Source organism: Callospermophilus lateralis, unplaced genomic scaffold, assembly GCF_048772815.1.
Source record: "Callospermophilus lateralis isolate mCalLat2 unplaced genomic scaffold, mCalLat2.hap1 Scaffold_72, whole genome shotgun sequence".
Classification (NCBI taxonomy): domain Eukaryota; kingdom Metazoa; phylum Chordata; class Mammalia; order Rodentia; family Sciuridae; genus Callospermophilus; species Callospermophilus lateralis.
The window spans coordinates 7,842,196-7,854,865 of record NW_027515276.1 but is presented as its reverse complement, the minus strand read 5'-3'; positions in this window follow the sequence as shown (position 1 = coordinate 7,854,865).

Genomic DNA, 12,670 nt, shown 5'->3' with positions numbered 1-12,670 from the left:
TGTATTTAAGGATTCCTTGTGGCCTGACAAAAACAAATCATGTGACGAAACTGCTTGTCCCATGGTGGGTCACTCACTGTGCGTCATCCCCACTCTCCTCCTGGATCTGTCTCTCAGTGGTGTCTGCTGAGGCAATCGCGAGCTCCACTTGTCCAAATCTTCCAGGAGGACAGGGTTCCCCCTCAGTCAAAGGCTCGAGCCCCAGTCGTTGGGCTCCAGTTGTCCTGGCCTGCAGGACACATCAACGTGGGTAGCAAACCTAGATGGGGAGGAATGAAGGGACAAGAGACACGAGAGATGACAGCAAGACAAAAGTTCTGATCAAGCTGCAAACTTTTATTGTTCACACAGAGGAATTTATATGCTGGAGATTTGAAAGCTCTCTTATCAGCAGTTCCTGGATGTCTTCACAAGGTGAGATAACCTCAGGATATTTCAGGAAGACAGATGGCCACAGGATGTCTCAGGAACACAGATGACTACAGGATGTCTCCCAGACAGGATGTCTCCCTGGGGGCTGTTTCTTGTAAGTGTCAGGCTATTCTTTGAAGGAGAATTCCTTCTACCCCTTACAGTCAGGGATTCAGTATTTCAAATGGAAAATTGGAGAAAGAATCCAATGTGTATGCAAATTTGTGCTACCCAAAAATCTTCCCACTCTCACCCAGAACAATGCCTTGACATTACCTTCACCCCAAGTAAGACAAAATTAGAGGAGAAGAGTTAGAAAATCTGTGAATACACATCAAGAATGGATAATGCTCAGGAGTTCACAACCTTGGAGGTGGTAGAGGAGTTTCCAAATGTAAGGGAGAGGGTAAAACTCCACAAACATGGAGCTCTGCTAGACAAAAGACTTTTTGAGAAACTGCCTCTGAGGTTGGGCACTTGAAATATATGTTGTTGTCAGGAGCTTTAGCTCCCTTTGTAGTGAGACCATCAAGCTGGGTCTGCATGTACGTGACCTGGAGGACATGGTTTCTTATTTTCCAAAGGACATGAGGCAGCAGTGCTGAATTCTCTCTTTGTAGGTAAACTGTTGTCACTGAGTGCTAAGTGTCTTCCAGTTTGGAAGCCATTTGCTCATCCTCCACTTTTTGTTGTGTTTCTTGCAGCTGCACTGGGAGTTTGGTATTTGCTTCATGATATACGAACAGTTCAACTGGGACACAGTACTGGAGGGAGTTCTGTCACATGTGATGGTTAAAGGTCTGCGGGAGAATGCACCAACCAGGCTTCTATCCCACATAGCTTGCCCCCTTCACCATAGCAATCTGATTCTAAACATTGCACTGAAACCTCTCCATATAACAACATACCTTTACATACAAGGGTCTGGGGGCTGCACCATGTCAGTCACAAACCATTTGAAAGCCAATGGCAGATCCACATCACCCAACCACAAATGTTTTAACACACACTTTCACACCACTTCTCTAGGCCGACTACTCAGCAGGGTCCAAATTACTGCCATCTCTGTTCTACACCATTTTCATGAAACCCAATCAAACAGGCACTGTCTGGTATACTCGTGATCATCAATAGAACATCCAAAGATTCTACAGTGCGAAGTGGTCATGGGAATTTCAAAAATTTCATGGTAATTATCAGACATTTTTCAAGGATGAAGTTGGAGGCACTGTGGGTTTCAATTCATTCAGGAACCATTAAATGGAGAGGAAGCTCATTTCATTGAAAATTCTGGAGAATTCTAACAGGCAAGGCTTCCCAAAGACAGGCAAAAAGGTCACATAAAGCCAGGTGTTTGAGGTCTACAATGTGTGGTCCATGTGTGTTTTGACTTGCAACTATGGCTGCCAATTCTTTAAGAATAAAATTATGTGATATTCTTCCTGAGATTCCCAGTGCTCTGTGGAAAGCCACCCTGGGCCTAGATCTCAGTTTCCAAGGGCAACTCTCATGTGTGGCATCCTAAAATCCCAACACAATACATGGCAATACTTCTTTGAGGTCCATTCCAAAACTCAGTCTCTAAGGGGAATCACACCAGTGTTCAAGACCAGGTGGACCCATCATCTTTTCCAACAGCCACAAAAATGACCACAATTAAAACCAAAACACTTCCACATGGCCCTCATCTTCTTTCATATCGACACTCATCATAAACTCAGGCTGTAGTTTTTCATGAGGGGCACAGCCAAGGACAGTATCCAAAATAAGGTCCCTTGCCCACATTTGCCTAAAGTCAATGTGGCTGGGAAACCCTTCTAGTGAACCAGGAGTGATCAAAGAGGCCTGCCCTTAATACTGCTCTGATTCTCCATTTTGAGGCCTAATGAATGTGGGGTTTAGATTCTTTATGTTAATTGGAGTCATGAGAAACCTATGAACGTATGATCTAGTCTCTGCAGGGCTTTGAAGAACTCATTTGACCCAAAGGATCCCTATTCTCATAGATGGACGTCAGGAACCTTACAGAGGAAGGTGAGAGACTTCATCCACAATGACTGCTCTTTTGGCTCTTTTGGTTTTGGATGCAAACGTGGGATGCTTCTTTAGATCCATCAGGTGCTAAGAATCTAAGCCATAGCCTCACACAGGGCCAAGAGGCTGATTCAGACACATCCCTTTCCAAAGCAATTAAGCAAGGAGCCACAGATGATGCCCATTCATTTCCATTTGAAAACTCTTTTCTTCAGGCTTCCCAAAGGGGTGGCCTGAGGCAAAAAACTTCCTGACATTCAGAGCAACAGAACAATAGGTAATTAAAAGTACCAAAGCAGGGTTTCTTCACTGAGACTTGTCAGAAGCCAGTGGTGAGCCACTATCTGTTTTCTCATACAAGCCCCCTCTTCAGAGCTTTCCTGGCATATGGCCATTCTCACATCTGTAGGTACCAAGATAGGCTGACTCTGTCCTTGGTAATTCAAAACTAGTGACACCACTGGGAGTGGGACTGGGACTGGCTCTGTGTGCCTGGCTTCCTGGATGCCAATTTCCATCACAAAGGAAGTGAGGTGAGGTCACTTCCTTCAGGATCTGAATGAGGTCACTGCCTTGGCAACCACTTTGTCCTAACAGTTGCTTCCAAGGGTCCCATGAGATGGAGGCTTCCCCTACTTAATGTGACAATTTCACAAGTTTAAATGGTATATCAACCATTGGCACCCGGGAACAGCTCTCCATACAGGCCTGATTTGGTCCATCTTCTCTACATTAAGAAGAGAGATGCTGATTAAGACACAACCCTACATCCTGACCAGGTTGTTTGCCATGGAAGATGACTTGTGGTCTCTCAGGTCCTTCATAGCTGCCTACATACTCTCCAGGGATACTTTCAGCATGGACCTTTGAAGTTCTCAGCAGGTAGAGGATCCCTACATTTCAGTATTATAAGACCACCTCTGTCCCTGCTCTTCTGTAAAGTAAGATTGAGGGAACACTGTATGTTTAGGGTTAATAACAGGTTCAATTTGGATTAGGAATCATTTTCTGGATGAATAATGGTATTGGCAACCTGCGAAATTTATAAGAATATAGAGGTGAACTGTGTGTATGAAAATAGAAATCCAAGTAAGATTGGAAGCCCAGAAGTGCATTGGGCCCTTGATTGTGATACTGAGCATTGAATTACATTCTGCACAGATGTCTCAGATAAATTGATATACAATGGCATAGGACATTGTTCCTTGGATGATTGAATGTAGAAGCGAACATCCAGTCAAAAAGGGATAGTCAGTAGGAATAGGAAGATAGTAGGTAGGTATAGGAAGAAGGGTGAGTGTATGATTTGGAACAAAATTTCTTTAGCAACAGGGTTTCGGATAGAAAATGAATTTAAATGTCAGCACATGTGAAGAGTCTGTCACAAGGATGAAGTGGGAAAAATATGTAGGTAAGCAGATATCAATAGAGACATTATGAAATCAGGGTTGAGTGTGAATATGCAATCTTAGGAAGAAACAAATATGTAGTCATCAATAGGATTGACATTTGAGAGCATAAGTAATCTTGGACATGGATGATTTTAGTAATCCATGTTAATTTTCCATTTTGGCTTTGGTACAATCATAAATATGAACTTTGAATTTAGTGTCCAGAATATTTCTGTGAATAAATGTATATGTAGATCAGGTGACATGAGTATTTCTTCCACCATTTCTGGGAGCAATATTGACTGACTACTTCTGATTGATAGGTACAGATTCTTTATGTGAATTGGAATCATGAGAAACCCAAGCACCTCTTCAGGGATTGAAGAACTCATATGACCCAAAGGATCCCTATTCTCAATTGATGGAGGTCAGGAATCTAACAGAGGAAGGGAAGATACTTCATCCAAAATGACTGAACTTTTTGCCATTTTGGTTTTGGATGCACACATGGTATCTTTCTTTAGATCCATCAGGTGCTGAGAATCTAAGTCACAGCCTCACACAGGGCCAAGAGGCTGATTCAGACACATCCCTTTCCAAAGAAATTTAGCAAAGAGCCATAGGTGATGCCCATTCATTTCCATTTGAAAACTGTTTTCTTCAGGCTTTACAAAGGGTTAGCCTGAGGTAAAGAACTTCCTGACATTCAGGGCAACAGAAAAATAGGTAAGCAAAAGGCCCAAAGCAGGGTTTCTGCACTGAGACTTTCCTGGTCACACTGTCCCTGCTCTTCTGTAAAGTTAGATTGAGGGAACAGTGTATGGTTAGGGTTAATAACACGTTCGATTTGGGTTAGGAATAATTCTGCAGGATGAATATTCGTACTGGGAATCTGCAATAATTACAAGAATATATAGGTAAAATAAAAGTATGAAAACAGAAATCTAGGCAAGATTTGAAGCTCAGATGGGCATTGGGCCCTTGAGTGGGTTACTTAGCTTTGAATTATGTTCTGCACAGATGTCTCAGATAAATCGATATACAATGACATAGGACCTTGTACCTTGGATGATTGAAAGTTGAAGAGAACATCCAGTCACAAAGGGAAAGTCCGTAGGTTTAGGACGATAGTCTCTAGGTTTAGAAACAACAATGAGTATAGGATTTGGACCAAACGTTCTTTAGCAATTGGTTTTCAATAAGAGAGTGAATGTAAATATCAGCACATGTGAAGAGTCAGACACAATGATGAAATGGGGAAAATATGTAGGAAAGCAGATATCAATAGAGACATTAACAAATCAGGCAATGTATAAAGTGAGGGATAGGATTAGACATTTTCAACAGGGTTGAGTTTGAATATATAATCTTAGAAAGAAACAAATACATAGGATTTATCAATAGGATTTACATTTTAGAGCATTAAGCAACCGGGACATGGATATTTTTAGTAATCCATGCTCACTTTCCTTTTAGGCTTTGCTACAATCATAAGAGTGACTTTTGCTTTCTGTGTCCAGAATATTACTGTGTTAAAATTTATATGTAGATCAGGTGACATGAGCATTTCTTCCACCATTACTGGGAGCAATATTTTGAAGATGTATAAATATTGGGGGAACAAAGTGGAGTACCCTGTGTCAATGGATACAGAAATAATGTATGAATAGACGATACTGTGAATAAATAATATAACTGGTTCCAACTTTAAATAGTGGATTGATTTGATATCTGAAAATATACTGGAAATCTTAAACTGATATTCATACATTCACTACAACCAGGTATACATCTAATGGTAATATTAGGGTTATGGTTTATCATGAAGAGTGTGTGAGTTTTGCTTCAAATATGATTATGAAAATCAAAAATAATGTGTTTGGAAAGAAGTCTCATGACAAGACCAGTCAAGAACACTGGAGGAATATATGTGTTCTGAAGCAGGAGGTGATTGAAATTGAAACAAATGCCTATAAATTTGTGAACTTGTGGATGAAAGATATATCATATGATGTGCATAAACTGAAGAAATAGTTTAAAAAATGAACTGAAAAATGAACCGCAAAATACACATCATGTCCCATAGGAAAATGCTTGCATTGATGTTGAACTTGGTTTTACTGTAGAAATATTAGGATTTGTGTGCACCATTCACTGAAGTTAGTCTTCAGTACTAGGAAACAAATCTGTATTTAAGGTGGATGAATATTTCTGAGAATAATCTTGTGAAAAGTTGATCATAAATCCACATACATAAATATGAATGATTTTAAGGAGTGTATAATAAGATTCATATATTTCATATTTTGAAAAATTTGGAGAGTATATATATATATATATATATATATATATATATATATATACATACATACACACACACACACACACACACACACACAGAGACAGACATTTAAACTAGCAATATATTTGCCAATTGAAATTCATCATGAAATATGTAACATCCACAGGTGCAAAAATATTGATTTCACTGAAAATGGATCTATATATAATGTTGTTCTAATAACAAGCTCACCCATAGGTTGAATTCTCAATTCCAACAGTGTTTAAGAGGAATGATCTCTTCTCATAACTTGTATATGTCTAGTCAGCAACCTCACAAAAATATACGTTTGATAACAGGTAGGATTCTATATGTGCATATAAAAATACATGTGCTGAATAGTCTACAGAGAAAGGAGACACCAATTTGTTGAGAGCCACAGCTTAAGGGGCCCCATCAAACTTCCACTTACCAGCAACATTCCCCTGCGAGATGATTATTGGCTCACAGCGGCCCCAGCAACATCTAGCTGATTGGCTCCTCTGTGGTGATGCACAATGGAGATGCTCATTGAGCTTTTTCCCCGCTCTTTCCGACTGCCAGCTGATGATTGGCTCACAGCAGCCCCAGCAACATCAAGCTGATTGGCTCCTCTGCGATGATGCACATTGGGCAGTTTCCCTGCCCTTTCAGACCACAGAGCTGCTCATTGTGGGACTTTATTGGCTCCACCCACCTGACCCAGCCATATGGCCTCAAGAGCAGGAGGATTGTGGGAGGTGGAGAGGCTTGTGGGTGTGACAGAAACTTTGCAAGGAAGCCAGTGGTGGCAGTTGGGCTCTGAGGGTTTTTCCTAAGGAGCTGTTTTGCTTGGCATGTGTGGTTCTAAAAATAAACTTTGTTTCTTTTGAAAAGTCGCTCTTGAATCGTGCCGAGCCAGACTGCAGCATTTGGTGGCTCGCACGGGGAGCCACTGAGGGTAAGTGATAAGGTAAACTGCTAGCCCCTGAGGGAAGGGCGAGAGGATCGGTAGCCATTTTAAGATTCCTCTTTTGTTTTGCTTCACTTTTGTTGCCTGTCCATGGAGATGAGTGAGATGGATGAAAAACCGCTCACATCTGAGAAAAAAATTATTTACTTCTGAGGAACAGATAGGGAGAAAGGACGGATGCACATGTCAGTAGGATATAAAGGCTATAATGACTTTTTGTTGTTTCCTTTTTATTTTATTCTGTCTCGGTTTTGTTTGGCATCGTCTTGTTGGGTTGTATTATAGTAGAAATACAGGATCAGAAATTAGTAAAAAAAACAAACTGAAAGAGTGTTAAGTAAATTGTTAGAGGAAGGAGGCACCTCAGTAAAGTCAAGAACAGTCAGGGCATACGTTGATACAATACAAAAATGTAGCCCATGGATTTTTAAGGAGTTGTTAAATATACCATAATGGAACCATCATGGTGAAGATTTAAAAGGGGGGAAAAGAACAGCCCAGGGACTCTGACAGTTGGCACATTGCCATTGAGGACGTTTATATCTGGTTTGCTTAGTCCAAAGACTTCAGATCAGACAAAGATAGAGGAACAAAGCTTAGGTCAGAAAAAGCCATCAGGGGCAAAGTTACAAAAGGAGACTGCTACTAACAACTTTCAATAACTAGAGGGCGTAAGTGTCCAACCAACAGCGCCTCCTCTACAGGAGACTGTTACTAACACCTTTCTATCACCAGAGTATGTAAATGTCCAAATAACAAGGCCACCTCCATATGCTGGGAGGCCCCCAAACCCTGCAGTTGATAGTTCGGTTCCTGAGACAGGATCTCAAGTATTAACATGCCCTGTATTTGAGGTAGGAGGGCAGCGAATTCACCATGCTTTAAATTTCAAAATAGTGAAGCAGCTAAAAGGGGCTGTAACAACCTATGGTCCTCAAGTACCCTTCATTGTAAGCTTGGTCGAATCCATTAACAACTTGAATATGATGCCAGTAGATTGGGCTAATATGTGTAAAGCTGTGCTAAATGGAGGTCAATACCTTTTATGGAAGGTTGCCAATGAGGAATTTTGCAAGGAGACGGCTAGGTGAAATGCAGAATCTGGTTATCCTCAGAGAAATCTAGATATGTTGTTAGGAAAGGGACCTCATGAGGACCAGCAGCAACAAATTGCATATGATCCTGGCGTATACGCACAAATTGCTGCAGAGGCGGTTAGGGCATGGAAGACTTTACAAGGACATGGAGGTTTACAAGGTCAATTATCTAAGGTAATACAAGGAGCTAATGAATCTTACACTGAATTTGTAGATAGGCTTATTCAAACAGCTACCAGAGTTTTGGAGAATACAGAACAAGCAATGCCATTAATAAAAAACTGGCTTATGACCAAGCTAATCGTAGGTGCAGAGATATCACTAGACCATGGAAACATGAAGATTTAAACACATATATTAAATTATGTAAAGACATTAATGAATAAGAGGAAGTCATGGCAGCTGCAGTAAAACAGGCTTTAGATGCCAGAAACATCAATGAACAAGGGCAATTTGTGGCAGCTGCATTAAACAGGCTTTAGATGCAAGGCCAGGAACATGCTACAATTGTGAACAAACAGGACATTTTAAAAGGAATTGCTCCATAGGAAGAGGGTTTAACAAAAATAGGTACCAAAGGAGTAGAATACTGGGTATTTGCCCACGATGCCATAGAGGGAGACATTGGGCTAATGAATGCCGTTCTCAAACCACCATAGAGGGTACTTCATTATCAAAAACGAACAAGGACTATCTGTTTATCCATGATATCATGGAGAAAGGCACCGGGCTCCATTGCCAAAAAATGGACAGGGGAGCCCAATGCTCTGGGGCCCAAAACCACAAATATACGGAGCACTGGAGGAACCCAGCAACCCCATCAGTGTAGTGCCCAGGACACATTGTGCATCAGACGCCTCATCAGACAAATCAGAGGGAGCGCAGGGTTAGACATCTGCACCTCCGTCAGATCAGTACTAACTGTAGAGATGGGGGTTCAAATCATTCACACATGGTGAAAGGATCTCTTCTCAAAGGAACAGTAGGCTTATTATTGGGACGCAGCTCTTCTAATCTAAAAGGACTTATGATAAGTCCTTGGGTAATTGATCCCGATTATGAAGGTGAAATAAAATTTATAGCCAGTTCTCCAAAGGACATATCAGTAATTTCACCAGGAGATAGAATTGCACAGTTACTAATAATACTCAGTCTGCATGATAAATTTTCCAGTCGTGCTGTAGAAAGAGGTTCCAAGGGATTAGGCTCCACAGGTGTAGATTTGGTTATGCTTTCTTTAAATTTAGATTCTCGCCCCAGGCTAAAACTAAATATTCAAGGACATGAATTTAATGGGCTACTTGATACAGGTGCAGATGTTAGCATTGTCTCTCATCAAGAATGGCCAAAACATTGGCCATTACAACAATACACTCAAACACTTTGAGACCTAGGAGTGGCAACTAATCCCCATAGAAGTGCAATGGTATTGGATTGGAAGGATCCTGAAGAATGTGAAGGAACTATACAGCCATATGTATTGGATAATCTTCCCATAAATTTATGGGGATGAGATGTCCTAGATCAATTAGATTTGACATTAAAAATAACATCAATCAAAATGTACCCACTATTATGGCTAGAGAAGGTTTTAGGAAAGGAAAAAGATTAGAAAAACAAGAACAAGGTATAGCAGCGCCAATACAAATAGACCAAGCAACAGACAGACATGGGTTGGATTTTCAGAAAGGGCCACTGAGACAATAAAAATTACTTGGAAATCAGAAAGACCAGTATGGCTTCTTCAGTGGACCCTGACTAAAGAAAAGATACAAGCAGCCCAGTTCCTGGTCAAACAACAATTAGCGGAAGAACATATACAACCTTCTGTATCTCCCCATTATACTTTCATTTCTGTCATCAAAAAGAAATCTGGTAAATGGAGATTATTGCAAGATTTAAGAGCCATTAATAATGAGATGGTTATTTTGGGACCTGCTCAATCAAGGATTCCTCAATTGTCTGCTTTGCCAAAAACTTGGTATGTTTTAGTTATACATATTAAAGATTGTTTTTTTTTTTCATTTCCAATTCTTCTTGAGGATAGTCCAAGTTTTGCATTTACTATCCCTGCACTGAATCATGAAGGTCCTGATCAGAGGTATGAGTGGAAAGTACTCCCTCAAGGGATGGCTAACAGCCCAACTATTTGTCATATTTATGTTAACAAAGTAATCCAGCCACTTAGAAATCAAAATCCTGAACTACAAATATTTCACAATATGGATGATGTGTTATTAGCACACAAGTTAAAAACCCATTGCTAGAATGTTATGCCACACTTACAAACTTATTAAAAAATTATAATCTAGGGATATCAATTGATAAAGTACAATTAAATTTTCCAATTAATTATTTAGGAGTTTGATTATCCTCAACCATGGTCAGTCCACCAAAAATTCAAATACGAGTAGATCAACTCAAATCAATTAATGACTTTCAGAAGTTATTAGGAGACATTAATTGGATAAGGCCTTATCTAGGTATACCAACAGGAGAGTTGGGACCTATATTTGATATCCTAAAAGGTCCATCTGATCCAAATTCACCCAGAATGTTAACGCCTGAAGCAATAAAGGCATTAAAAATCATTGAAACATATATGGGAAATATGCATTTGGATAGATTTGATAAAATAATGCCTTTATTATTTATTGTGCTACCAACAAAAAATATTCCTACAGGAGTATTTTGGCAAGAAGGTCCATTATTATGGATACATTTATCTTATTCTTCTAACACTATTATTACTAGGTATCCTGAGGCTGAGGGACAATTAATACTCATAGGAATAAAAGCAGCAAAGGGAGTGTTTGGAATTTCTCCCAATAAAATTATTACTCCATACACTATGAATCAAATTGATGAATTAGCTAATGAGTTAAATACTTGGGCAATAATCATGTGTAAATCTAATGTTTTATTTGATAACCACTTACCATCTAATCTTTTATTGTCTTTTGGGTCATTGCATCCTGTAATTTTTCCAAAAATTACAAGAAATCTCCTATCATGAATGCTCCAAATATATTCACTGATGGGTCAAATAATGGTACAGCAGCAATAGTTACACCTGATCAAATTTTTACATTTTTAGCACCCCAACAATCAGCTCAAAAGGTAGAGCTTAAAGCAGTATTATAAGCTTTTGTGATGTTTAAAGATTCTGTGTTTAATTTATTTTGCAATAGTCAGTATATAGTTAATGCTATAGTATCTCTTGAAGATGCTGGTAGGATTTCCCCTTCCTCTACTGTTTTCTCTTTCCTTTCCAGTATACAAAGTCTAATCTGGGACAGAAAATGTCCATTCTTAATAGGACATATCTGGGCACATACAGGATTGCCTGGAGCCCTTAGTTTGGGCAATGATTTAGCAGGTAAAACTACACATGACATACATACATATTTTCTGTACACTAGAAGAAGCTATAAATTTTCATAAAAAGTTCATTATCAATGCTAATACTTTACAAAAGCATTTTAAAATAACTAAGGAACAAGCTAGACAAATAATAAAACAATGTCAAAATTGTGTGACCATTTTACCACATTTTAATCTTAGAGTCAATCGTAGAGGATTGATACCTTACCATATATGGCAGATGGATGTCACACACTTGCCAGAATTTGGAAAATTAAAATATTTGCATGTTACAGTTGATACTTCTTCTGGATTTTTGATGGGCTCCCTTCATGGGGGAAAAAAACTAAAAATGTTATAGCTCATTGCTTACAAAATTTTGCCACTGTGGTCATTCCAAAACAGTTAAAAACTGATAATGCCCCCGGTTATACTTCTACCTCTTTTAAACCATTTTGCTCATCATTTGGCATTACTCATATATCAGGAAACCCATACAATCCACAGGGACAAGCCATAGTTGAAAGAGCACATCACACTATTAAAATGTACTCATTAAAGTAAGAAGACAGAATTGGGAAGGGATATAAATTCCCCAAAGATAAACTTAAAATAACCCTTTTTACTCTAAACTTTTTAAATTTGGATTTTCAGGACTTAGTGCTGCAGAAAGGCATAAGTGTCTAAAAAATGTGTATAAGCCCGAGGTACTTTGGAAGGATATTCTAACAGGACAATGGAAAGGTCCTGACCCATTAATTTTCTGGAGTTGGAGGTCTGTTTGTGGGTTTCCACAGGAAGAACAGCAGCCGATTTGGATTCCAGAGAGATTAACTAAGATCCCGACCCAGTGATTGCCTGGAGTCGGGGGTCTGTTTATGTGTTTCCACAGGGAGAACAGCAGCCGATTTGGATTCCAGAGAGATTAACTGAAGCGATTTCGATAGACCAAAATAAGATGATTTGGCTCAAATCCATAACAGCTGATATCCAAAACTCCAGTTTGGCTATCCTTACATCTGTGACAGAACAGGGATGCTTTTTTCAATATCTATTTTATTATTGCCCTTTCTCAAATCATGAAGTTCTCTTTTGTTTTTTT